The following is a 24,645-nucleotide window of genomic DNA, read 5'->3' on the forward strand; positions in this document are numbered from 1 at the left end:
GTCATCTATCTCAGTGCACAAATGCCTCAAACTAAAGAATCTAACAGCTGATAAGAACAACAAAGAAAGATGAACAAATTCTTTCTTTTCTTCAAAGTTCATTATAGGTTTCAGTTCTACTTTTGATAACTTCGCAGGATGTTAGTAAATGAAAATGTTTGGAAATTTGATGTCTTTCAGTTTTTACCATTTGAAGCCCATCAACTACCACCGCAGGATAACAGAGGCTTGTGGTGTAGATTACAAGAAAGGTAATGAACACATGTTCAGAGTAGCTGGAGTGGCCTGGAGTAATTGGGCTGCCTAGGATGTGACTAGGTGGAAAGTGGAGAAATACATGTATGATAGGCCTTAAGCATTTCAGGGAGCAGAAAATGACTAAAATGGACCTGGATAGGAATCCAAAACTTCCATTTGCCCACTTGGAAAATGAGTGTGTGTGTACGTGCACAGCTTCTAAAATTGAAAAAAAAATTTTTTTAAAGAAAGTATAGGTATAGATAGACCAGTATAGCATCAACAGGGGGTCTTTTCAGGGAAGTGAGGGGAAATCAGGCTAGACAGGTAATTTAGGCCCACGTTGTGGAATGCCAGACTAGGAAATGGGGACTCATATGGTATAGAAATATTATTTTATTTTGGATAGATTAATCTGTGGTTAGTTTTAAGCAAAATGGATTGAATTAGAGAGAAACAGAAGATTGGAGGCAGAGAGAGCAGTGAGGACACAACTGAAATAGTCCATTAGTGAAATAAAGGCCATACATAGGACACAGAAGGAGAATGGAAAGTGGTATTTCAAAAACACACGAATGGATATTTTTATCCAATACCTCATCGACAGGGCATGGGGACTGGATCTGTGATTCCACTGGCTTGGGGAACTACCAGGTGAGGAAGCTCATTCTACCAATACAAGGCAGCACTTTGCTGAAACTTAATCTTGGAGAACCGCCTAGACTACTAGGAGGTTAGCTGACTTGCCCAGGGTGATTGACCATGACATTATGTGTCAGAAGCAGGACCTGAATCCATGTTTCCCTGCCTCTTCTCTATCTCATAGGTCATGTTGCCTCCTCTTCCTCAATACTTCTATTGAGGAGAAGAGTGAAATCAACAGGGTGAAGTCCAGAGAGCCAGAAGCAGAACCAGGGAAGAAATGAAAGATGGACCGTCTGGCCCTTACTCAAAATGGAAGTTTTGAGAGGAACTCACCAATGGGAAAAGCCAGCCATTTTTTAGGATAAGAAAGCCATCGTGGTGGAGGAATCTTCCAGGCCCAAAAGACATCTATTGGATATGCAGCCTCACAAAAATGATTAAGGAGCCTTTTTGAATATCCAGTATTCCCTTATTTCCCTCCCTTGGAAGGAATCTTTCCCAGCCTGTGGGGCTGAATATTCCCTTGCATAGCGTGAAGTCACATGGTAGGAACTGACAGTTCTGAATTCAAACTACTCAGGATCTGAATAGGATTAAAACAAATTAGACAAGGCAGAACAAAATTAATGTCACCACAGAAGTGCCCTATTCTTCTCTTCTCCCAAAGTTCTTCTGATCTTTAAATACCAATCTAACTTGTGTTTGTGGAGATGACAGAGAGATTTGCAAAGCTAGGATGAATGAGAGAGTGAGAGAGACTATAACAAAGACTACCTCTTCCTGCCAGAAGGCAATCTAGCCTAGTCAGGAACAAGGGAGGAAGAGACCAGGGGCATCATGTGCCAGGAGAATCACACTGTTACCAACAGTTCAAACATCATTTCCACTTCAACCTCTGTCTCCTCAGCAGCCACAGTTAAGTTTTCTTCACCAAAGTCCTTGGCACTATCAAATCAGCATGAACACTGATATGGTTATTTATCAGTGGAAATGACATTAAAGTAATGTTTTATCATGCACTTGTCCATTGTATCCTAAGATGGACAGGACTTTCCATTTGACCTGCAGCCAAAAACTCCTGTACATTTTGTTTCCCCCTTTAGATTAGGGACCTTCTCTGCTTTTTCACATGCATCTCTGTTGTTTAGCATAGTGCTTTGCACAGACTAGGGCTTAATAAATGCTTTTTCATTCATTTATTCATTCATCCGTTCATTCCCTGGGGAAGACTTCTCCCCAGCAGACGGGCAGATGAGAACAATTTGTTCCGAAGGCCATGAAGCAGGTATTATTGATCCCTTAGAGCTTGGTCGGACATCAAAGACATTGAAGAGACCAAGGTCATCCGCTGCATCCTGGGCCATCAACAGTCATCTTGACTTTTGTCTGCCACTGGATTTTGATGACTCTGGAAGAGTGAGTGAGGCTGAAGACTTTGCGCAACTCTGCCTCACTTAAGTCCAGTTCACACATGAGTCAAGACATCACCCCATGATATCGTTGGTCTTTGTTCATCATTAGTCTTCTGGAGTTTAAATTGGTCAATGGATTGATCATAGTTTTTTACAGTTGTTTTTCTTTACAATGTTCTAGTTGTACTGTATGATGAGGGCACAGTCTCTGGGAACCCCCTTGAATTTGGAATACAGTCTCTGGGAGCCCCCTTGAATTCTCCTTGAATCTTCCAAATAGATCTGGCCTTCCCCTAAGGCCATAAGCCTTACATTATCATTAGGCCCAAATCTCTACCTAACCTTGCCCTTTATTGTCCAGGTACTTCCCACCCTTGATACTATCAATATCCATGCTTTCAGCTACTTCCTACCTTAATTCCATTCTCTTGGTTTCTGGAGTCTGACCTCATCTCCTCCTCCTTAGATTCCTCCTCAAGACCCTCCCTAAAGCCCTCCTCTAGTCACCCCAGACCACTCCTCAATCCCTCCTACAATCTTTGTGTACATAATCTCCATTTTGCCTCCATGAAGGCACTCAGATTTAATCTAGCTCAGTTTAGATTGAATCTGACCGGCTTGTGAAAACAGGCGTCACAAAGGGTGGGATTTCTTAAGACAACCCATTATGGTGAATCCCTAATAAATTTTGTCTTTTCCCTTGGCTGAGAAAGCTTCAGTGGAATTCTTTCAGCAGGACCTGGTGTGTCGGTATTTTGGGGTCATGAGCACCCCTAGAGACCTATGGTTCCCTAGCTATCGCCATTTTTCCTTAAACCTCTTCGCCGTATACCTTGTTCTCCTGGTTTTCCTTACTTCACTTTGTACCAGTTCATACAAACCTACCCAGTTTCTCTGAATTCGTCCCTCTCATCATTTCTTATGGTATCATATCTACTAAGTTTTCAGGATGTGTTATGGGGGCACTGTCTCAAAGAATTCATAGTCAGACCATCTCTAAACCAAGTATAGGCATTTATTGAGGACTGTCGCCCTTCAGAAATGGACTAGTTTTCAAGAGGAACCAGCAACTTAGTAAGACAAGACAGGCAATTTAATAGTGTAATGATGCTGATTACACAACAGAAATTAGGAATATTAAAAAGGCAGGGGGGGTTTGTTAAGGGATTAGGTAATGGGGGGGATCCCTTCTGTGTTTCAGTGGTCAAACATCCTGGTCCTGCTGTTTCTGATTGGCTAGCTATCATGGTTCTGTCTGGTCAAGATGGATAGTTTAGGTATTGTGGTCCTGTCTAGTGCTAAATGGATGATGTAATTGTGGTTGAGTACAAGGACACAGCTGTTTAAATATGTGGATTGGATCTGGGGGAAATGGCTAGCTAGGGGCCCTGGGCCTGCTATTCAGTGAGGCCTATGATTGAGTCTGGGGGCCTGTGGTAGGGTTAAAGTCAGATTGTGTGATTAAATCAGGACATGTCTGCTGTTCAGTGGGGCCCATAAGGAAGTTAGACCACTAAGGCTGGGGGCAGCTTTATTAGGATTCCCTCAATATCTATTGTCATCTTTAGATAGATGATTCCCCGATCTATATATCTAGCCTCTCTCCAGAGTTCCAGTCCTGCATCACCAGCGGCCTGCAGATGTTCCTTAGGAACCTAAAATCCAAAATGGTATATCCAAAATAGAGCTCATTATCTTTCTTTCTTATGAACTTATTTTTTTATTACGAACTTATTATATATATATTATATATTATTATATACAGCTTACTTTTATTTTAAGGCATATATAAATTCACCTTGTCAATTTCTAACTTGTCTTGCTTATCTGGTTCTTTCTGACTTTCCTTCTCTTCTCTGTTATTAAAAATCTTCAATGACCCGCTTCTCTTTTTGTTTTTTGGCAACCCTATGCCTACCCTACCCCTGACCTTCCTAAAAAAAAACTGGAAAAAAACCCCACAACCTTGTAACAAATTCATTTACAGGTTGGCCTTGTCTGAAAATGAATGTCTCGTTTTGCATCCTGAGTCTATCCCATCTCTGCAATGAGGTGGGTAGCATGCTCCATCATGAGTCCTTTAAAATGGTGTCGGTCATGCAAGTGTCGGCAAACCATTGTCAGCTCAGGAAGACTTTTACATTTTAAAAATACAACTTATTTAATATTCTTGGCAGACCTGACACCTAGATTAAAGAAACTTATCATCTTCCCCCTCCCCTTAGCCCACTCTTCATTCTAAGTTCTTTATTCTATAAAGTATGCCGCTCTTCTTTCAGTTAACAAGCACTTAACACTTAACAAATTAAATGTTTAAGATGCCAAGCACTGTGATAAGTATTGTGGATACAAGAAAGGCAAAAATCAATCAATAAACATTTATTAAGCACCTACCACGTGCCAGGCCCTGTGCTAAGCCCCGGGGATACAAAAAGAGACCAAAGACCGTCTTCAAGGAGTTCACTATCTGATGGTGGAGACAACAATACAAGCCATGTATGGGATCAATAGGAAATAATTGACAGGGGGAGGTACTAGAATTAAGAGGGGTTGGAAAAGCTTCCTGTAGAAGGTAGGGTTTTAGTTGGGACTTAAAGCCGGGGAAGTCAAGGTGGAGTTGAGGAAGGAAGAGTGCTCCAGGTGTGGGGGATGACAGAAAAAAGAGACTCTGGAGATGGGGTCTTATCTGTGGAACAGACAGGAGGCCAGCATCACTGGATCAAAAAGTAAGGTTTAAGAAGACTGGAAAGGTGGGAGGAGCTAGGTTATGAAGGGCTCTGAACGCTGAGCAGAGGATAATCCTGGAAGTGTCAGGGAGCCACTGGGGTTTGTTGAATAAGGGGGAGATGCAGTCTGAGCTGTGCTTGAGCCACGTTAGTGGCTGAATGAAGAACGGATTGGAGCGGGGAGGGACTTGAGGCAGGCAGACCCACCAGCAGTGTATTGTAATCTTCTAGACGATGAGGGCCTGCCCTAGAGTGGTGGTGATGTCAGAGGAGAGAAGGGGGCATATTCAAGGGATGTTGCAAAAGTGAAATTAACGGGCCCTGGTAACAGAATGGATAAAAATGACCCTTCTAATGTGGGAGATAACATGTAAAAAGCTAGGATATATAGAACAGGTGGAGGATGATCTTAGAAGGAAAGACCCCCTGCAAAAGGGAACATTTGAACTAAATCTTGAAGGAAGCCAGCAAAACTGAGATGAAAGTGACAAGGCAGAGCAGAGCATTCTAGACATAGGGGGCAGCCAGTGCAGAAAAACCCCCCAGATCCAGGAAGATGGAGTATTGTCTGTGGGGAACTGCACATTGGCTAGTATAGAGGGAAAGGAGAGAAGCTGGGGCACTTAGTGTAGACATCTCCCTCAAGGATTTTAGCTGAGAAGAGGAGAAGAGTTGTACGATGATGGCCAGCAAGGATAGTCAGACCAAGAGAAAGCTTTTTAAGGATCGGGGAGAGTTGAGCACGTTCATAATAAGCAGACAGGTTCACCAACTTTCACTTGAGACTTTTCACACTCTTCCTTTATCTCCGCCCCCTCTCATTCTTGCCATGTTTTTTCCAATTCTGCCTCTACATTTGCTGACAGTTTTCTCCTCACTGGTACAGACACCACCTTCTGTCAGTCTCTATCTATCTCTCTATCTATCTATATATCCCTCTATGTATCTATATATCTATCCATCTACATCTCTCTATCCATCTATCTATCTATATCTATCCATCTATCTCTATCTATCCATCCATCTATCCATCTATCTGTCTATCTATATCTATCTATGTCTCTCTCTCTATTCATATCTATCTATATATCTATATATCTGTGTCTCTCTGTCTCTCTCTGTCAATCTCTCTATCTATCTATCTAGACTACTGCTTAAATAGCCTCCCAATTTGTCTCCTTGGTTCAAGCTGGAACCTTTCCCTTTCAATTGATATTCAACACAGTTGCCAAATTCATATTCCTGAAGGATAGGTCTATGTCACTTTCTTGCTCAAGAAACTTTGTGACATATAAAAAGTTTGAGACGTAGTTTCCGGGTAATTAGTCATTTTATTAATCTAGCAGATAATTAATAAAAGGGGTCAGTGGCACTCTCAATGCCAAAGACCCCTCGTAGAACCCACTCAAGGGTTTATATGCCCTTGGAAAAGTAGGTGTTCCTGAGGGTGGCTATCAGCTGTGATTGGTTAACAATTAATGAGAAGAATGACTATTATAATGAGAGGTAGACTTATTCTAATGAGGGACTGGGGGACATGACTGATCAATCTTAGACAAACACACGCCTCTCATCCAGACTGCCCCACCTAGGGCACACCTAGGGGATCCACCTAACTAAAACACAGGCCTGAGTTCACCTTAGATTCAAGTCTGTGTAAGGCTCTCTACTTGGGTGGGGTCTCCCACCCAGGATAGAAAAGTATGTACCCCAGGATTTGGATAATTTCATCCATCCACAAGGTACTTCAGGAACTGAATAACCTAGAGGTTTCTAAAACAATCCTGGTCCTAATTCAACAATTGATAGTTACTAATATAAGAAATAATAGTTTCAGTTTCATGATTCCCTATGACTTCCAGTATAAAATGCAAACTCTTGGTTGACATTTAAAGTGCTTCACAGTCTGGCTTTGACTTCACTAGGCAGATTTCACCTTACTCACCTTGAGGCTCTCTATGGTTCCAGTTAAACAAGGGTACTTACTGCTCACTGTACAGAACACCCTGTCCCCTAAGTTTAGCACGCTCTCTTTCTTTGCTTTCCTCTCTTGGAATCCCTACTATCCTTTCATGTTCTCAATCTCAATCTCAAGAGCTATTATCTTCCCCCACGTTGTTAGTGCTTCTCCGACCTCTGAAATCACTTTGCTTGTGTTTTAAATTCACCTGTGTATAGGTTGTTCTTACCCACTCACTCCCTTACCCAACTAGGGGGATGTAATAAGCTACCAAGGGCCGGGAGGGACTGTTTCCATTTTTCTTCCAATTCATAGTACCTAGCATTGCCTGGCACATAGGTTCAATTGAACCTTCTCTTTTGGAAATCTCACCCCCCAAAAGAGGTGTCAGTAATATCTGTAAGCTTTCCTTTTGTTTGGCTACTTTTCTGACCTATTTCTGAAGGGGCCATCCTCTAAGAAGACTCACCAAGAGCACATAGGCTTAGGCTATATGCCAAGAGAACATCCCATAAGCAAAGTCATGACTAATTAAAAGGCCAAGAGATAACATAGCGGATATCCAGAAGCAGGGGACAAAGATAGCTGGTCTTCTCACTGAGAAGCCCAAAGTGAATATGGAAATTCAGAGAAAGGAATTAGCACCCCGCCCCGAAGGAAACATAAAAGGAAGAGATGAACAATAGAGAGTGCTGTCTCTATCCTCGGACACAGGCCTGAGGTAGTCCTTGGAAGACCCAAATCGATTCATCAAAATCATTTAAGGGCTTCTACTAGGTTCTTTAACGAAGGAGATAGATGCTATGGAGGGAAGGTGGGCTGGACCTCCCTCAGTAACTGGGGCCTTCTCACCCCTAGACCATCCCTCCACCATGTCAGTCCTCTTTTCCCATTGATGAATTCCTTGGGAGGTGGGGGACTCTCATCTTGGGGAAGGACTCAGGCCAAGCTGTGCTTCACTCTCCTCCTAGTTTTGCTCCTTATCTGTCTTCCGCTATTAGAACATAAACTCCTGGGGGTAGGGCTATCTTTCTTTTTGCTTGCATTTGTAATCTTGTGAATAGCACAGTGCCTACCACATAGTAAGGGCTTAATAGTAAGGGCTAGTCTGTCTGGAGGGATATTATATGGTGAAGGACTTTTTTTTTCAAAAATTAAGACGAATATTTAATGATCTTTCAGAGTGCATATTATATAACAGAACTCTGACATCTATTGACACGAGGGGAAAAATACATTAATGGCTTTCTGCAATAACATAGTTTACGAAATGACAAGCTGGGATTAGTCTGCTGACAATGTCAAATACAGGTAAGGCTTCAGCCTGTTGAATGTATTTCTTGTGACACAGGGTGGGCAGGCATGGATGGGTTTTGATCTTTGTAGGGAATATCCAGGGAGGAGGAAAACAAACATTTATTATTAAGTGCCTAGTAGGTGGCAGTCACTGTGTTTGTCTCATTTTATCCACACAACTATCCTGCAAATTGGGGGCTATTACACGGGTGCTAATTGCAGATGAGGAAACTGAGGCAGAGAGGTTAGGTGACCTGCCCACATTCACCAGCTAGTGTCTGAGGCTGGATTTGAACTCATATCTTCCTGACCCCAGGCTATGCACCGCACCACCTAGCTACCTCTAAGTCTCTCAATTAGTAACCATTTGACTATACTGACCATTCCAGGCATAGCTAGGCCTCAGAGGATGCAAAGAGGAAACCAAGTCCCTTCCCTCAAGGAACTTCTACCAGGGGATATAACACATAGAAGTCAATACACAAGACAGGCAAAGTGACTGAGGGGCAGGAGGAGGCACATTGGGGAGGGGGTGGGTGAAGAGATCAGAAAAGGCCTTGCAAGAAGTAGCACTTGAACTGAACTTTGAAAGTAGGAGTTCCAAGGTGCCCACTCCAGGGATGGAGGACAGCCCATGCAAAAACCAAGAGATAGGACTGATCCAAAAGAACAGCTGTTTGGACAAAACGGATCCAGCCACGTGCAATAAAGCTGAAAAAGTAGGCTGGAGTGCGCTTGTGGAGGGCTTTAAGGGGCAGAGAAGTTTGCCATATCTCCTGGAATGGGGAGCAGGCAGGGGAGAATCAGACAGCCATAATTTACCTTTATCAGGACTGGAGGTGGACCCTGAAACCTTGAAAGAGCAAACTAGGGTATACTTGTTACTTCCATGCTGAGAAACTTTGCTGCTGAACACCATCTGTTAGCTGGGAGGAAAACAATGAACCCCGCAAACCAAGACAGGACCATGCTCGACTACTCTGTAGATGCGATGAACTGGACGCTAGCCGCCCTAAATGCTCCTCTCCTTTGCTGCTCCCTGACAAATCACTTGGGGAACAAGGCAGCACGGTATCCCCTCACTGCATTTATTCTTCTAGTACAGGTCAGATGGGGAACCTTATTTTTCTATATATACATACTGAGGGACTAGCACAGTACTTGGCACCAAGTGCTTACCAATTTTCATCACCTGTACTATTCTTTCCCTCAAAGAAAAGGGACTTTAATGGTACCTTCACAGGTGACTTAGTCACTGGACCAGCAGAACCGGTACAAAATTCCAAAATAATCAGGAAGAGGGAGGGGCCAGCAGAGGAACAGGGCTAGTTCATTTGTGAACTCACCGATTTGCTTTCTAAGACAATGCTGGCAAGTGACTAACTGGAGTTGCTAATTATACAAGACTCAGGAGTCATTATCTCCCCTTCAAGCCCTTAATTAGCTGCTCTTAAGAGGTTGTTCTCCTTTGTAGGAATCCTCAGGCATTTGGCCATCTTTTTTTGTACATGATTGGATACAAAAGCTTTCTACTTTGGGTCATTCTCCCAGCTTTGGGTTTTTAACTCAGGGACCTGGGTTTTCTAAACAAAACCCACTGCTATGGATGGAGTCAAGTGAAATAAAATTAACAGAATTCACCTTAAGATGCCCAAGAAAAGGGGGCAACCGAGGGTTTCTTCACGTCCTGACAGTTCACTTCGTATTATAAATCACCAAAACCACAAAACAAGTTGTTTTATATATAAGGTTTTATTTAACATTTCCATGTCACCTCAGTCACTCATACCAAAAGGGGAATTCCATTTAAAATAACAATAATAATCAAGCCAACAGGGAGCAGATGAGTAATTACTTTCACTTATCAAGTGGCAAGCCCTATTAGATTATTTTAATTTGCTTGATTAAGCCACCCAAACCCCTCAGGGAATTCGTACTGGCAAAGGGAACCCAATCCGAACTAGTGAGTATTCTTCAGCCAGCAATCAGTTCCCTCAGGGTGCTGGTGGCTCCACCTGCACACCCATTTCGAATCCTTCTGCCACCCAGGAGTTTCATGGGGGGCAGGTTTCTGGGCTTTTCTCACGTTCTTCCACTGGGGCCAAGGCCTTTTGTACTTCTGACCTCTGTAAGCTGTAGAAGCGAAGCAGAGACAAACATGATTTAGGCAACTTGGTAAAACATGACACTTCAAGTTCAAGCCAAGCATCTGATTCATCATGCTTGGCCCTGGAGATGGAGACAAAAGCAAAAGTCCTGTTCTTTCTCCAGGAGCTTCCTAACCGGTTTTTGTATCATGGATACCCCTTTAGCAGTGTGGTGAAAGGTATTTTAGTGCATAAAATAAAATCCATAACAAAGAAAACCAATTCTACTTAAATACCATGATCACAAGGTTAAAAAAAAAAAGGGTCCCAAAGCCAAGGCAAGCCCTTGTTAGGCCTAAATGGATTGTTTTCCTCTATCAGTTACCTTTGGGAGGTGGGGGCACATTAGTTTGTTTATCTTATCTTTGACTTTAATGTAAAACACCTACCTTAGTAACCACCCAGGAGGAGTATCACAAGTCACCTGAAGTCCAGGTACAGGTGCTGGGGTCCTGGTAGCAAAGAAGAGGGTGACTGGATCATAAGGACACAGATTTAGTGCTGGAAGGGACCTTAGAGGCCATCCAGTTCAAACCACTCACTTTATAATGTTAGGGGACAGGGACACAGAACCCCAAAGAGTCTTGAAAATAAATATACATGTGTGCACCTAGACTAGGACTAACTTCATAAAGGAAGTTAATCCACTCTCAGTGGTGCAAAGCACTATCTAAAGGCAGTCAGCCTTGGCACTAAAACAGTGCCATGTGACAAGACCTTGGTGACGACAGTGCATTTCTCTCCCAGAAATGTAACACCGTCACAGGCATGGTGTTGGCCTGGACAGCTGACAGTAACTGGGTAAAGCCTAAGAAGCTTTAGCTGAGACTCTTGGGTACCATTCTTACCTGTGCACTTCCTGTGTCAGATTTCTCAGAAGGCTAGCCTTCCCAAATGGAAGGTAGTGGTATTTGTACCTGGCAGAATTACCCCAACACCCATTCCTATACATAGGAAGGGCTATTTACCTGAAATCCCTTGTCGTGAATGGTCTCATGCTTCTTATGGGGGCCACCAGCTGGTTCGATCACCCTAAGAATAAATGAACACAGGAAATCATTAATTTGACCTCAGGTCTTCCTGATACCCACCGATCTGCCTAAAGTCACATAGGTTAGGGGGTTGAGAGGCGAACCCAAGTCCCGAGGATGGATTCAATCATCGCTAAGGTCCTTTCTGGTTCCGATTCTTACAATCCTACTGCTGATCACGGGGAGTGGGTCTGGCCTGAAGTTCTCTCCAAGAATCAATGCTCTTGCAGATCTAATCTAGTCACTGGGCAAAGAAGGCAGTGTGATGGCAGACTGGTGAGGTTATTCAAATTAGCACGGCATGAACCAGCTCCAGCGCACCATCTAGCCCTGGGCCGCTGCTCTCCCAGCAGTGTAACACTAACCCAGATACAGACCAACTGGGAAGCTGCCTTACTGCTGGGACGGACCTGGGCGAGAGGAGCCCACACTAACTGTGACTCTAGGCAGAAAGACTCCCATAGGGTTGTATGCTGCCTGGCACATTTGCCCAAAGGACTAAGGATCACTATCAAGCGCTTCTTCTATAATGAAGAACATTCCAGAAAATTCCTGAGGTGTTCTTCTAAGGCGAAGGGCGCAAAAGCTTTTATTCAGGGTCTCTGCCCTGTGTGACATATGGGCAATGACTCAGAATCCTACAGACGTAAGAAGTAAATGAGGCGTGCTCCTGAACAACGCTACGCCCCATCCTCACAGGCCTCCTTTATACTTCCAAAATTTTGTGCCCAATCTAGACTGATAAAACCAATCTCTCCCTCCTCCACTTTTCTTACCTTCAAGGTCCTTTGATCTTTTAAGTGGGGGCGACACACAGGATTATTAATATACCCCCAAACTGCATTATGTGGGAAATGAGAGGGGGGGATGGGAAGGCTCCAGCGGCAGATACGGACCCAACACGTGGCCCGAAGGTAACAGCTCCTAAGGCTGCGACACCATTAGATTTGGGGGTGGGGAGGATCCTAGAATCGGGGTTTGTTTCCACCCGTGCTCTTCAGCGCTTAATAAGAGGCAATGCTCTGCTTTACGTAAAAAGGGCGGGGGGAGAATGGGAGCTCAAAGGGAGCGAGCCTTTGGACTGCGGAGCCCCCCACTCCCTCGATCGGCGGGGAGCCCAGGCCATGCAGGAGGGGACCCCTGCTTTCCCCGCCGCACCCCCCTCCTCTGCCTCTCAGTCCGTCCTCCCTATAGCCGTAGGCAGGCTTCTGGTTCCCGGTAAGGGAGCCATCACTTACCCCCACGTGTAGCGGAGCTCGGAAAGACATGACCTCACCGTCCGAGGCCACTGGAAAGAAAGACCGCAGTGAGGGCTGGGGAGCTCCGCCCCGGGTTCTACCGCAAAGGGGCGGGGCCAGAGGAGGGAGGACTCTGCGTAGGACTCCGCAGAGGGGCGGGGCCTGAAGAGCCGGGATCTGCGGGGGGGCGGGGCCTGATGGGGCAGGGACTCTGCGGAGGGGCGGGGACTGAGCAGAGATCTGCAGAGGGGCGGGGCCTGAGGGGCAGGGACTCTGCAGAGGGGCGGGGAGTGCGCAGGCCTCTGCAGAGGGGCGGGGCCCGAACCGTCTCTGTAGAGGGGCGGGGCCCGAGCCAGTTCTGCAGAGGGGCGGGGCCCGAGTGGTGCTCTGCAGAAGGGCGGGGCCGAGCCGGGCTCTGCAGAGGGTTGGCATCTAAGGGGGCGACCCAGGGAAGCTGGCTCAGCCCCAGGATGGAGATGAGTACAAAAATGGCTGTAGCGAGTCCTGGCCCCAATGGAGGCGTGCGTTAATACATGCGTGCATGCGTGAATGCGTGTGCCTTGGTCATGCTAGAAGGGAAGAAGGCAAAAACCTGGACCGAGTTCCCCCCACCCCAGACTAGAAAAGGACGTTGGAAAAAAGCCAGACTCGTGTATATTAAAGTAAGTCTAAAATTACACAGAGCTTTTCAGCTTTACCGTTTCTCACTGCAGGAAAGAGATGAGATCTGGTATGTTAGAGGTCATTTAGTTACAGCCCATACGGCAGTGTGGCCAAGTGGGCAAAGAGCTGCCTCAAAGCCAGGTTTCACTCCTGACACATACCGGCTGCCTGATGTTGGGCGAGTCACTTAAGCTCTTAGGGCTCTGGACAACTTTCTAAAACTATAAAGTTGCAGAGAAGGTGTAGACCCGCAGTTGCCAGAGGGAGTCTCCGCATGCTATAACAGTTCCCCATAGCTATGACAGCACAGATCCAGTCTCCCCACCTACTCTTCCCTCCCCGCTCCACTGGTACATCACTCTATACAGTAAAGGGCACACCTCATCCCTGTCCTCAGTCCTGATCCTTAGCCTTGCCTGGGCATTTTCATCTCCCTCTCCCCTTCCTTCTCTCCCCTCCTCTCTTCTTCCAGGCTAAGTGTCATTGTGTCTCCGAGATGGATTAATGCAAATGGCCTCTGAGATTTCTCCGGGAGAGTCACTTATTTAATCATTTACTTTCTCCAGAACTCAATTATCTTTTTCCTTTGTTCTCATATCTGGTCCTAGTTCCAGCAAAAACTCAAAGGGAGGATTTTTCCTTCCCTCGTCATAATCACATTTCTATAGGATTTAAAAGCTGCTTTTCTCGCAAGAGGCAAGTTGTGCACATAGAGAACTGGAAGAAAGGACATCAGGCATCTAGGGGTTCTTGACCATGGACCCCTAAGGGCTCTGTGGATGAATTCCAGGGTGTCGTGAAGTTGGATGGGAAAAAATACATCTTTATTGTCATTTTTCTTGACCTCTGACATTGTCTATCACCCTCTTCTCCAATGGCTTCCTATTGCCTCCAGGAACAAGCACAAAATGCTCTGTTTGGCATTCAAACCCCTTCATAAACTAGCCCCATCTTATCTTTCCAGTCTCCTTATACCTTATTTCTCAACCATATACACTTCAATCTAGTGACTCTGGCCTCCTGGCTGTTCCACAAACAAGACACTATATCTCTTGGTTCCAATAATTTTCTCTGGCTGTCCCCCATGTCTGGAACACTCTCCCTCTTCCTCTCAAACTACTGCCCTCTCTGGCTTCCTTTAAGTCCCAACTAACACCACCACCACCACCAATATCCCACCTTCTATAGGAAGCCTTCTCCCCAATACCTCTGAATTCCAGTGCTTTCCCTCTTTTAATTATTTCCTATTTATCCCGCATTAGCTTGCTTCGTATATATTTGTTTGCACCTTGTCTTCTCCATTAGATTTTAAGCTCCTTGAGGGCAGGAACTGTCTTGCCTCTTTTTGAATCCCCAGCACTTAGCACAGTGCCTAGCACAGTGTAGGCACTTAATAAATGTTTATTGGTTGATTGATTCTCTATCTAGGTTTTCATGACACTACAATCCCTTGGTTCTCCTACCTAAGCCCTTCTCAGTCTCCTTTGCTGTATTTTGTTCTGTCACCATAAGTATCCTATAGAACTCTGTCCTTGGCACTCTTCTCTCCTCCCTCAATACTATTCACTTGGTGATCTCATCAGCTCCCATGGATTCAATCATCTTCTCTGTGCTGATGGTTTTCAAATCTACTCCTCCAGTCCTAAGCTCTCTCCTAACTTCTAGGTTCCAGGTTCCTCACCCTTGGCCTAGGCATTTATCTCCAATTGTCTATTGAACGTCTCAAATTGTATGACTTGTATACATCTTAAACTCGACATGTCAAAAGCTAAATTCATTCCTTTTCCCCTTCCCCCCAAACCCTCACCTCTTCCTAAATTTCCTGTTTTTGTTGAGGGTACCACTATCTTCTCACTCCTCCAGGTTTACGATCTGGGAGTTATCCTCCCCTCCTTGCTCTCTGACCTCCCATAGCTAATCTGTTGCCAGGCATACTTTCATTTTGCTTTATAATGTCTCATGTATGCCCTCATCTCTCCTCTGACACTGCCACCCCTCTGGGACAGGCCCTCATTACATCACTCCCACTTACTGCAATAGCTTGCTTGCTGCTCTCCCTGCCCCAAGTCTCTCCCCACTCTAGTTCATCCTCCGTTCACAGCCAAAGTGATTTTCTCAAAGTACCGGTCTGACCGTGTCACACACACCCTCCCCCATCCCCCCAATAAATTCCATTGGCTCCTTATCACTTATAGGATCAAATAAAAATCCTCTGAAATTCAAAGCCCTTCATAGCCTGCCCCGCCCCCCCCATACCTTTCCAATGTTCTTGTACCTTGACTCCCCCCACCCTCTTCACATACTCTGGATCCAGTAACGTGACGCTGGCTTCTTTCTCAAACAAGAAGATCCATCTCCTGACTCCATGCATTTTCTCCGGCTCTCCTTCATACGTGCTGCCTAGCTTCCTTTCCCAGTTTCCTTCAAATTTCAGTCATGTTGACGTGTTCTTCTACAAGAAGCCTTTCCTGATGCCCCTTAATGCTGATGCTTTTCTCTGTTGATTGTATTTTCAATTTATCCTGCGTATATCCGCTATATTTCTTATTTGTATGTTTGCCTGTTGTCTCCTCCATTAGACTTTATAACCCCAGCGATCAGCACAGGGCCTTGCACATACTGACTGACTAATTTGAACAGAAGTTTAGCATTCTCTCCCCTTGCTTAAAAACATTATTCTAAGAAGAGGTCCAGAAGACTGTCAGAGGGGTCCGTGACACACACACGAAACTAAGGACCAATGTTTAAATTCAACCCTTTCATTTTACAAACCAGGAAATAGGTTCAGAGAAATCAAGTGATTTGTCCAAGGTCACACAGATGGTAATCAGATTGGCAAAGTTCTTCATGTACATTTTCTTGTTTTGTCTTTACAACAGCCCTATGAAGTAGGTGCTATGATTATCCCATTATGCATCTGAGGAAACTGAGGCTTAAAAAACTATTAACTTTCCAGTCACAATGACTATGGTAGCAGTAATTCAATTCAGCCCATCAAGCATTAATTAAATAATTACTACGTGCTGGCCACTATACTAAATACCTGGGATACAAAGAAAGGCACCAAACAGTCCATGGCCTCAGGAAGCTCACAGTCTAAGGGGGACACAGCCGAAATAGCTAGGGACCCACAATATATAGGCAAAGTGGCTGGAATGGCATCTTAAAGAAGTCTCTAGAACCTGGGGGGTAGGGAAGGGAGGGGCTTTTAAGCTGAGCCTTGAAAGGAAGTCAGGGGTGAGACTAAAGCATTTCAGGCGGGAAGGACAGCCAGGACAAAGACTCAGGGATGAGGAATGGAGCTGGCTTGGCTTGGCTTGTGAGAGCTGATTGTTAAACTTTCATTTACAACTCAGAAATCAGCAAATGCTACAAATCAGCCCTTGATTATTGTTTTGTTCATTGTCTAGATTTGAGAAAATGTTAATAATGCAGATTAAATGTAAAAGGGTGTTGTGTGAACAATTTTTTTCCAGATCTGGTTGTTAAACATTTACCAGGATGTCCCTGATGTACAATATCCTGTACCAGGAATTATCTCAATTTATGATCAGTTCCCTGGGTTCAATTTTAGTCTCTCAATTTCCAGATCTACCTATCCACCCCACTCCCGTCCTGTGTCATCGCCTCAAACTCTGTATCTTTTAAGTGTCTCGAATGCAACACATATGAAAAAGAACCAATTGTCTCTTCCCCATACCCTCCCCTCTTGTTTTTTTTTTAAAGTTTTCAAGTAACAAGTATTGCTTTTATTCACCCATCCCTCCCACTACCCCTCAGCTGAGCAAATTTTTAAAAAACCAAACAGAAAACAAAGATATATATGTATAAAGTTTAGCAAAACAAATTCCCACATTAGCTATGTCTGAAAATTAATTATCTCTTTCTACATTTTAAGTTCCTCATGTGTAGGACGAGTGAAGACCTCTCATAAAAGGGAACAAATTAGATAAATAGAAATAAGTAGGACAGTGAGTCCCATTTCTCTACTTAGATATTTTCCTTTCTGTAAAGCCATTTCTTTACTTAGATGTTTTCCCCTCCATAAGCCAAGCTAGTGACCGTAAGGCCCCCAAGGTTAAGAATAGGACACAGGATGTGATCCTGTGTATTTACCTAATGGCAAGAGGCCTGAAAGAAAGAAGGGTTGAGGTGAATAAGTCAGCAACCATAAAATCCTCTGAAAGTAAGGATCGGACACAGGATGCTCACCCCATGTGTATTGACCACAGGATAAGGGACCCTCAGCTCAGCAGAAAAATGGATGAAAAGCTGGAAAGCCAGGTGCAATGTAGACGTGCAAGACCAGTTAGGTATAAGAATGATGGGAGACAAGGTGTAAGGGTGCTGGGGATATCCGTCACAGATGTAAGGGTGGTGGGTAAGGCTAGTTTGCCACAGATGTGAAGATGAAGTAACCAACAACTGGCTTCTGCCTGTCACAGATAACCAAACCATTTGTTCATTGTCATTGTCATTAAGATAGATTTATCACTTCATATTGATTGGAGAATGGGATAAGAATGGTGGGAAGGTTATGTTCATCACCTGCTTGTCAAAAATAACCATACTGTTTGTTCCTTGCCATTGTCCCTGGGATAGATTTATCATGTCCAGATTGTACCCTCAAAGCTTACATCTGCAAGCTGAGAGGAAGGAGGTTGGGAGGGGAAACTGCGGTTAGGGACCTATAGAAACACCCCAATTCTCTGTGTCCAGCGTCCTCTGACACTGAGACGACCCCCAGTCCTTTTGGTGCCTGGAGTTGCCCTTTCCCGCGGGATCGTAATATATTTGCCTTTCTACTTTCACCTTGAGATGCCTCTGTTTTTAATTCTTGGATTCTTAAATCCATCACAAACACTCACCTCTCTGGCAGGAGGTGAATGGCCTTGTTTCATCTTCATTCTTTCGGTTTTCATGTTTTATCATCAGGATGATGAGAACTCTAGTCTTTAAAAAGTTTTTTCTTCTTTAAGAACTTTAAACTTTAAAGGTTTTTTTTTCTATAATATTATCACCGTATAAAATGTTCTCCTCCTACTTCTGCCCACTTTGTTCTGCATAAATTCTTAAAAGTGTTCCTACTTTCCTCTGAAATTGTCCATTTAATTATTTCTTATGGCACAATAATATTCCATTATATTCATATGCTACAATATGTTTAGCCATTCATTCCGAATAGGTGGACACACTGTCCCTTCTTCCAGACTCCTCTATTACGGTCAAGGGCACTATCATTCATCTAGTCACTCAGGCTGACGAGCTTGGTGTTGACCCTTTTTTTTTTTTTTTTTTTTAAGGTAATCAGGGTTAAGTGATTTATTGAGAGTTACCCAGCCAACAAGTCTGGACACCTACCTGCTCCTTGGTGTTGACTCTTAACTTATACTCAATCTGTTGTCAAGTCTTGCTTGCATCCTTATAATGTATCTCCTATTTGTCCTCTCCTGTCTGCTCACACAGCTGCCACCCTGGTGCGTGCCCTATCACTTTACCCCTGGTCTATCCCAGTAGGCTTCTCATGGGTGGATCTGCCTCCCATGTCCTACTCTAATCCATCCTCACTGAACTGCTGAAGTGATTTTCCTAAAGCACCCATCCAACTACGTTACTCCCTCTCCTCAAACTACTTAGTAAGTTCTAGTGGTTTCCTATTACTTCTGGGATCAAATATAAAATCCTCGTTTCGCACTTAATGCCCTTTACAACTCAGTCCCTTCCTACCTTTCCAGTCTTTCTATATTTTATCCCTTCCACAAACTCTAAAACCCAGCTACCCTGGCCTGCTCGTTGCTCCTTGACGTGACACTCCACCTCCTAAGTGCCTTTTCCCTCATTGTCCTCTGTGTCTGGAATGCTCTCCTTACTCATCTTTGCCTCCTGGTTTCCCACGCTGCCTTCAAAATTCAGCTCAAATCTCACAATTTAGAAAAAGCCCGTTTTCCCCTTCCACCTTCTCAGTGGATGGGAGTCAGGAAGACTCCTCCCCCTGAGTTCAAATCTGGCCTCAGATATGGACTAACTGTGTGATCCTGGGCAAGTCACTTAACTCTGCCTCAGTCTCCTCCTCTGTAAAATGAGCTGGAGAAAGAAATGGAAAACTAAGAAAACCCTTACAGAGAGCAGGATGACTGAAAAGTGACTAAACAACAACGAGGGTTGTTGTAAAGCTCAAATGAGATAATATTTATAAAGCATTTAGGCACTGTATAAACATTAGCTATTATTATAATGAGCATCTAGGTGGTGCAGTGGATAGGGTGCCAGGCCTGGAGTCAAGAAGATTTATCTTCTTGCGTTCAAATTCGGCCTCAGATACAACCAGCGGTGTGACCCTAGGCAAGTCTTACTTCACCCTGTTTGCCTCAGTTTCCTCATCTGTAAAATGAGGCAGAGAAGGAAATGGCAAACATTGCAGTGTCTTTGCCAAGAAAGCCCCACATGGGCTTGTGAAGAGTCAGATACAGCTGAAAACAACTTAACAACAACCACCCCCCTCTCATTCCAGCGCTAACACCTTTTCTGTAAGATCACCTTCTATTTATATCTTGTATATAAATAGTTATTTCTGTGTTGTCCCCCCCCATTAGAATGTAAATTCCTTGAGGTTGGAGACTTTGTGTCCCCAGTACACACAGCGCTTGGCACATGATAAGCACTTAAATTTCATTGGCCGACTGAGGAGTGGAAATAGGTCAAGGTAGCTGTATCACAGAGTTTGTACATGGGCATAAGGTGTGAGAGGGCTGGTCAGGTAGGCAGGGGCCAGGTTGTGAAGAAGTGGAAGGGGGAAGGGAACAAGAATTTAAGTGCTTACTATGTGCCAGGCACCGTGCTAAGTGTTTTATAAATATTATCTCATTTGATCTTATTTGAAGAGCTTTCCATGCCAGAGAAAAGACTTTACATTTAATACTGAGGGTAATATGGAGCCACTGAAATTTATTTATTGGGGGAAAGGGGGCAGGATGACCTGTGTCTCCACTCGGTAGTCAAGTGGAGGGGTGAATTGGAGTGAAGAAGAGATCTGAAGCAAGGGAACCAATTGAAGTAGTCCCAGTGTTAGGTGATGAGGATCTGAACTAGAATGATGGTTGTGAAAGTGGAGAGAAAGGAACCTATATGAGAGACAGAGTGAAGAGAGGAACAAGATTTATCAAACGCTTGAGTCATCGAGTGAGTGGGAGTGAGGGGTCCCGAACGACACCGAGATCGTGAACCTGTATGACTCGGATGATTGTAGTGTCCTTGATGGTCATGGGGAGACTGGAAAGAGGGTTGGGTTTGAGAGAAAAGCGTGTGAGCACTGTTACTGACATGAGTCCGAGACGCCCACGGTACATCCAGTCTGAGATGAATTAAACACACAACCCCGCGTTTAGAGCTCAGAGATTCAGCAGTCTCACTTTACTTATGAGGAAGCTGAGATCCAAAGGGGTAAGGTGATCAAGCAGGATTTAAATCTCTAATTACCAAGTTAGTGCCCTGTCCGCACTGTGCAGGGGATGAGGACAATTAATCTAGGCCGGGCCTACCTTTGGCTGAAGTTAGTGATTCAGGCTCAGGATGAGGATTCTGAGCAAACCTTGAAGGTAATGAAAAGCCATGAAAACAATTTTATTTAGAGTAAGGCTAAAAAGTCTACAATTTCTAGTTCCTGTTTCAGATAAAACTATTCTTTTCCCCTACTCCATTCACCATGAAAATGGCAATGCTAGATCAGAAAGGCATCCTCGTCAAGGGCAGTGGGAATTCTGCTAAATCAAATGAGCTGAAAGATCTCCTCTTCCGGGAATTCACATCCCCCATGGGTATGGAAGGATAATTTAATCTCTCCCACATTGTTAGAAAGCAAAGTAATTCTTAATAACTCCATACGTGGGTCTCCCAAGACCAACATGAATGAGCTGTCTGAACCAGACCAAAGGAGTGGAGACCTACCAATTAAGGGAATGAAAACAAATCAACATATTGGCCCTTTCTGAAAATGTACGTCTCTTTGCCCTTCTGGTCCATCGTCTCTCTGTCAAGAGGTGGAATGAGTCTCCATCATCGGTCTTTTGAAGTTAAGATTGCTCATTCAATGATCGTGTAGTTCTTAAGCCTTTCAAGGTTATTTTACTTTACAATGGGTAGTCACTGTATAAATTGTTTTCCTGATCTGTTCCAAATCACTAATTATATAAGAAATCCAAATTCAAAGAACTCCAAGTTTCCACAAACCTTGGCAAAAATGATAAAAATGGAAAATAACAATTTTTGTTTGTTTGTTTTATGTGGACAGGGGAAGGCAAGGCAGTTGGGGTTAAGTGACTTGCCCAAGGTCACACAGCTAGTGTGTCAAGTGTCTGAAGCCAGGTTTGAACTCAGGTCCTCTTGACGCCAGGGCCAGTGGGTGCTCTACTCACTGCACCACCCAGCTGCCCCCAAAATAACAATTTTTGGAGGAGCTTTGGGAGGACAGGCTCTGTAACATGCTGTTGGTTGAGTTGACCAGAGCTGGTCTAACTGTGTGGGATGGATTTTACGAATCCAAAAATTAACAACAGAGGCATCTCAAGGTGAAAGTAGAAAGGAAAATTTATTACGATCCTGCGGGAAAGGGCAACTCCAGGCACCAAAAGGACTGGGGGTCCTCTCAGTGTCAGAGCGCACTGGACACAGAAAATTGGGGTGTTTATATAGGTCCCTAACCGCAATTCCCCCTCCCAACCTCCTTCCTCTCAGCTTGCAGACGTAAGCTTTGAGGGTACAATCTAGACGCGATAAATCTACCCAGGGACAATGGCAAGGGACAAACAGTATGGTTATTTTTACAAGCAGGTGACAGTCATAAACTTCCCACCATTCTTGTTTCATTCTACTATCAATCTCAAGGTAGTAAATCTGTCTTAATAACAATGACAATGACGATTAAACAAACAGTTCGGTTATCGGTGACAGGCAGGAATTAGTTGTTAGTTACCTCATCTTCACATCTGTGGCTATGGCGGATATCCCCAGTATCCTTACACCTTGCCTCCCATCATTCTTATACCTAACTAATCTTGCACATCTATATTGCACCTGGCTTTTCGGCTTCTCATCCATTCTTCCCCAAACGGAGGTTCTCTTATCTTGGGGTCAATGTACAGGGGGTGAGTATCCTGTGTCTTATCCTTATCCTCAGAGAATTTTATGGTTGCTGACTTATTCACCTCAACCCTTCTTTCTTTCAGGCCTCTCGCCACTAGGTAAATACACAGGACCCGTTCTTAACCTCGGGGGCCTTATGGTCACTAGCTAGGCTTGTGGAAAGGAAAATATCTAGGTAGAGAAATGGGACTCACTATCCTACTTATTTCTATTTATCTAATTTGTTCCCTTTTATGAGAGGTCTTCACTCGTCCCACACATAACCATTCTGGAAAGTTATTTGGAACGATACCTAAAAAGTCACCTCAGTATCAGACCTTTATCAGAGAAACTTGCCACAAAATTGTTGTTGGTTTTCTAACTTCGATTAATTCTTTTTCTTCTGATTTTAACCGGACTGCTTTTGTTTGCATGGAAGCTTTTCATCTTTGTCTCCTGTGATCCCTCTACCCTTTTCCTCTATCCGTAGCCATGAGAGGGATCTATCTCCTGCCTTCTCCTCTGATTCGTTTATGATGTGACCTTTTGTATCTATCAATTCAGAGGCAGCACGACACAGTGGATCGAGGGGTAGCATCAGAACAAGAAAGACCCAGCTTTAAGTCTGGCACCTGACACCTACTGGTCGCGTGATCTCGGGCAGATTGTAATTCCAGGGAGAAATCACTGGCAATTCTGTAAACTGATGAATTGCAGAGAAATTCCCTCTCTATGTTGGTTGAGGAAACTTCCTTATCTGCTACTTCCTTATGCCGATGGAATCACAAATCCAGTCTATATCCCATGTATCTATTTGTAACTTATTAGGAAGTATGGTAGAATAGCTTGGTCTAAATCCAATTTTTGCCAGACTGATTTCCAGTTTTCCCAGAAGTTTTTGTTGAATTGTTCCCCAATAGTTGGGGTTTGGGGATTTATCAGACACTGGGTTACTGGGTTCTTTTGCTTCTATAGGTTATATATCTAATTTGTTCCATTGATTGACTTTTCTATTTTTTTAACCAACATCGAATTGGTCAATATGGTCAGAGTTCTGTGTTCGAGTGCTGTCTCATTCATGAAGAAGCTTTTCCTGATTTCACCAATTGTTAGTACCTTTTTACCCCTACCCCCAGTCACCTCCAATTATGTATCTTGTCTAGCTATCTTAAAGGGCGGCTAGGTGGCTCAATGGATAGAGCGCTGGACTTGGAATCAGGAAGACTCATCTTCGTGAGTTCAAATCCAGCCTCCATGGGACCCTGGGCAAGTCACTTAACCCTGTTGGCCACAGTTTCCTCATCTGTAAAATGAGCTGGAGAAGGAAATGGCAAACTACTCCAGCATCTTTGCCAAGAAAACCCCAAATGGAATCATGAGGAGTCAGATACAACTGAAAATAGCCATCCTCTGTTTGTTGTTTGTGAACATTCTGTATCACCTCAGTAGAATGTAGGCACCTTCACGGCAGGGACTACCTCATGTTGTCTTTGTGATCCCAATGTCTAACACAACTTTACCATGTAGTAGGTGCTTAATAAATGCTTATTGCCGATTGATTTATTGATAATCTCTGAATGACAGCTAGCTAGACTCACTGCCCACAACCACACCCTGAGTGGGTAATCTCCTTTTTAAGGAGAATTTGCATTGGCATCAGATGTGTTCTCCTTTCCTTTCCACTAAGACATAGTTTAGAGTACAGAACTGTCCTGAGAGTGTGTGTGTGTGTGTGTGTGTGTGTGTGTGTGTGTGTGAGTGTTTTGTGTTTTGTGCTTTAAAACATGACCCAGAGATAAAGGTCTGTGTTTTCATGGACAGGGTACTATCTAGCTCAGTAGTCCCCTTTAGAGCTTGTCACCTCCATACATTGTTTGCTCTAGGTAGGAACATTAAAAATTGGCATCTAGGTCTCCACGGCAAAACAGAAAAAAATATGAATTGGTATATTGACTGAGCAGATGCGTAAACTGAGAATCAGAGAAAGAGTCTGGTATGGATATTCTTTTTTTTTTTTTTTTTTTTTTTTTTGCTTTTTGGCAGGGCAGTTGGGGTTAAGTGACTTGCCCAAGGTCACACAGCTAGTACACGTGTCAAGTGTCTGAGGCCGGATTTGAACTCAGGTCCTCCTGACTCCAGGGCCGGTGCTCTACTGACTGCGCCACCTAGCTGC

General features: G+C 44.1%; 1 long non-coding RNA gene and 1 other non-coding gene across 3 annotated transcripts; both read right to left on the reverse strand.

The window, feature by feature from the left end:
* Positions 1-10,009: 10,009 nt before the first annotated feature.
* LOC118843587 lies at positions 10,010-12,762 on the reverse strand. 2 transcript variants are annotated; one of them, XR_005009923.1, is made up of 4 exons: positions 12,693-12,762; positions 11,392-11,455; positions 10,813-10,875; positions 10,010-10,409 (listed from the first exon to the last, which is right to left on the reverse strand). It is a non-coding gene; the product is annotated as an uncharacterized LOC118843587 (long non-coding RNA). The 2 variants fall into 2 exon arrangements; XR_005009924.1 differs by lacking the exon at positions 12,693-12,762 and adding an exon at positions 11,617-11,754.
* Positions 11,023-11,225, reverse strand: LOC118845173. Its single transcript, XR_005010038.1, has one exon. It is a non-coding gene; the product is annotated as a small nucleolar RNA SNORA74 (small nucleolar RNA).
* Positions 12,763-24,645: the final 11,883 nt, after the last annotated feature.

This window comes from Trichosurus vulpecula, chromosome 3, assembly GCF_011100635.1.
Source record: "Trichosurus vulpecula isolate mTriVul1 chromosome 3, mTriVul1.pri, whole genome shotgun sequence".
NCBI lineage: Eukaryota > Metazoa > Chordata > Mammalia > Diprotodontia > Phalangeridae > Trichosurus > Trichosurus vulpecula.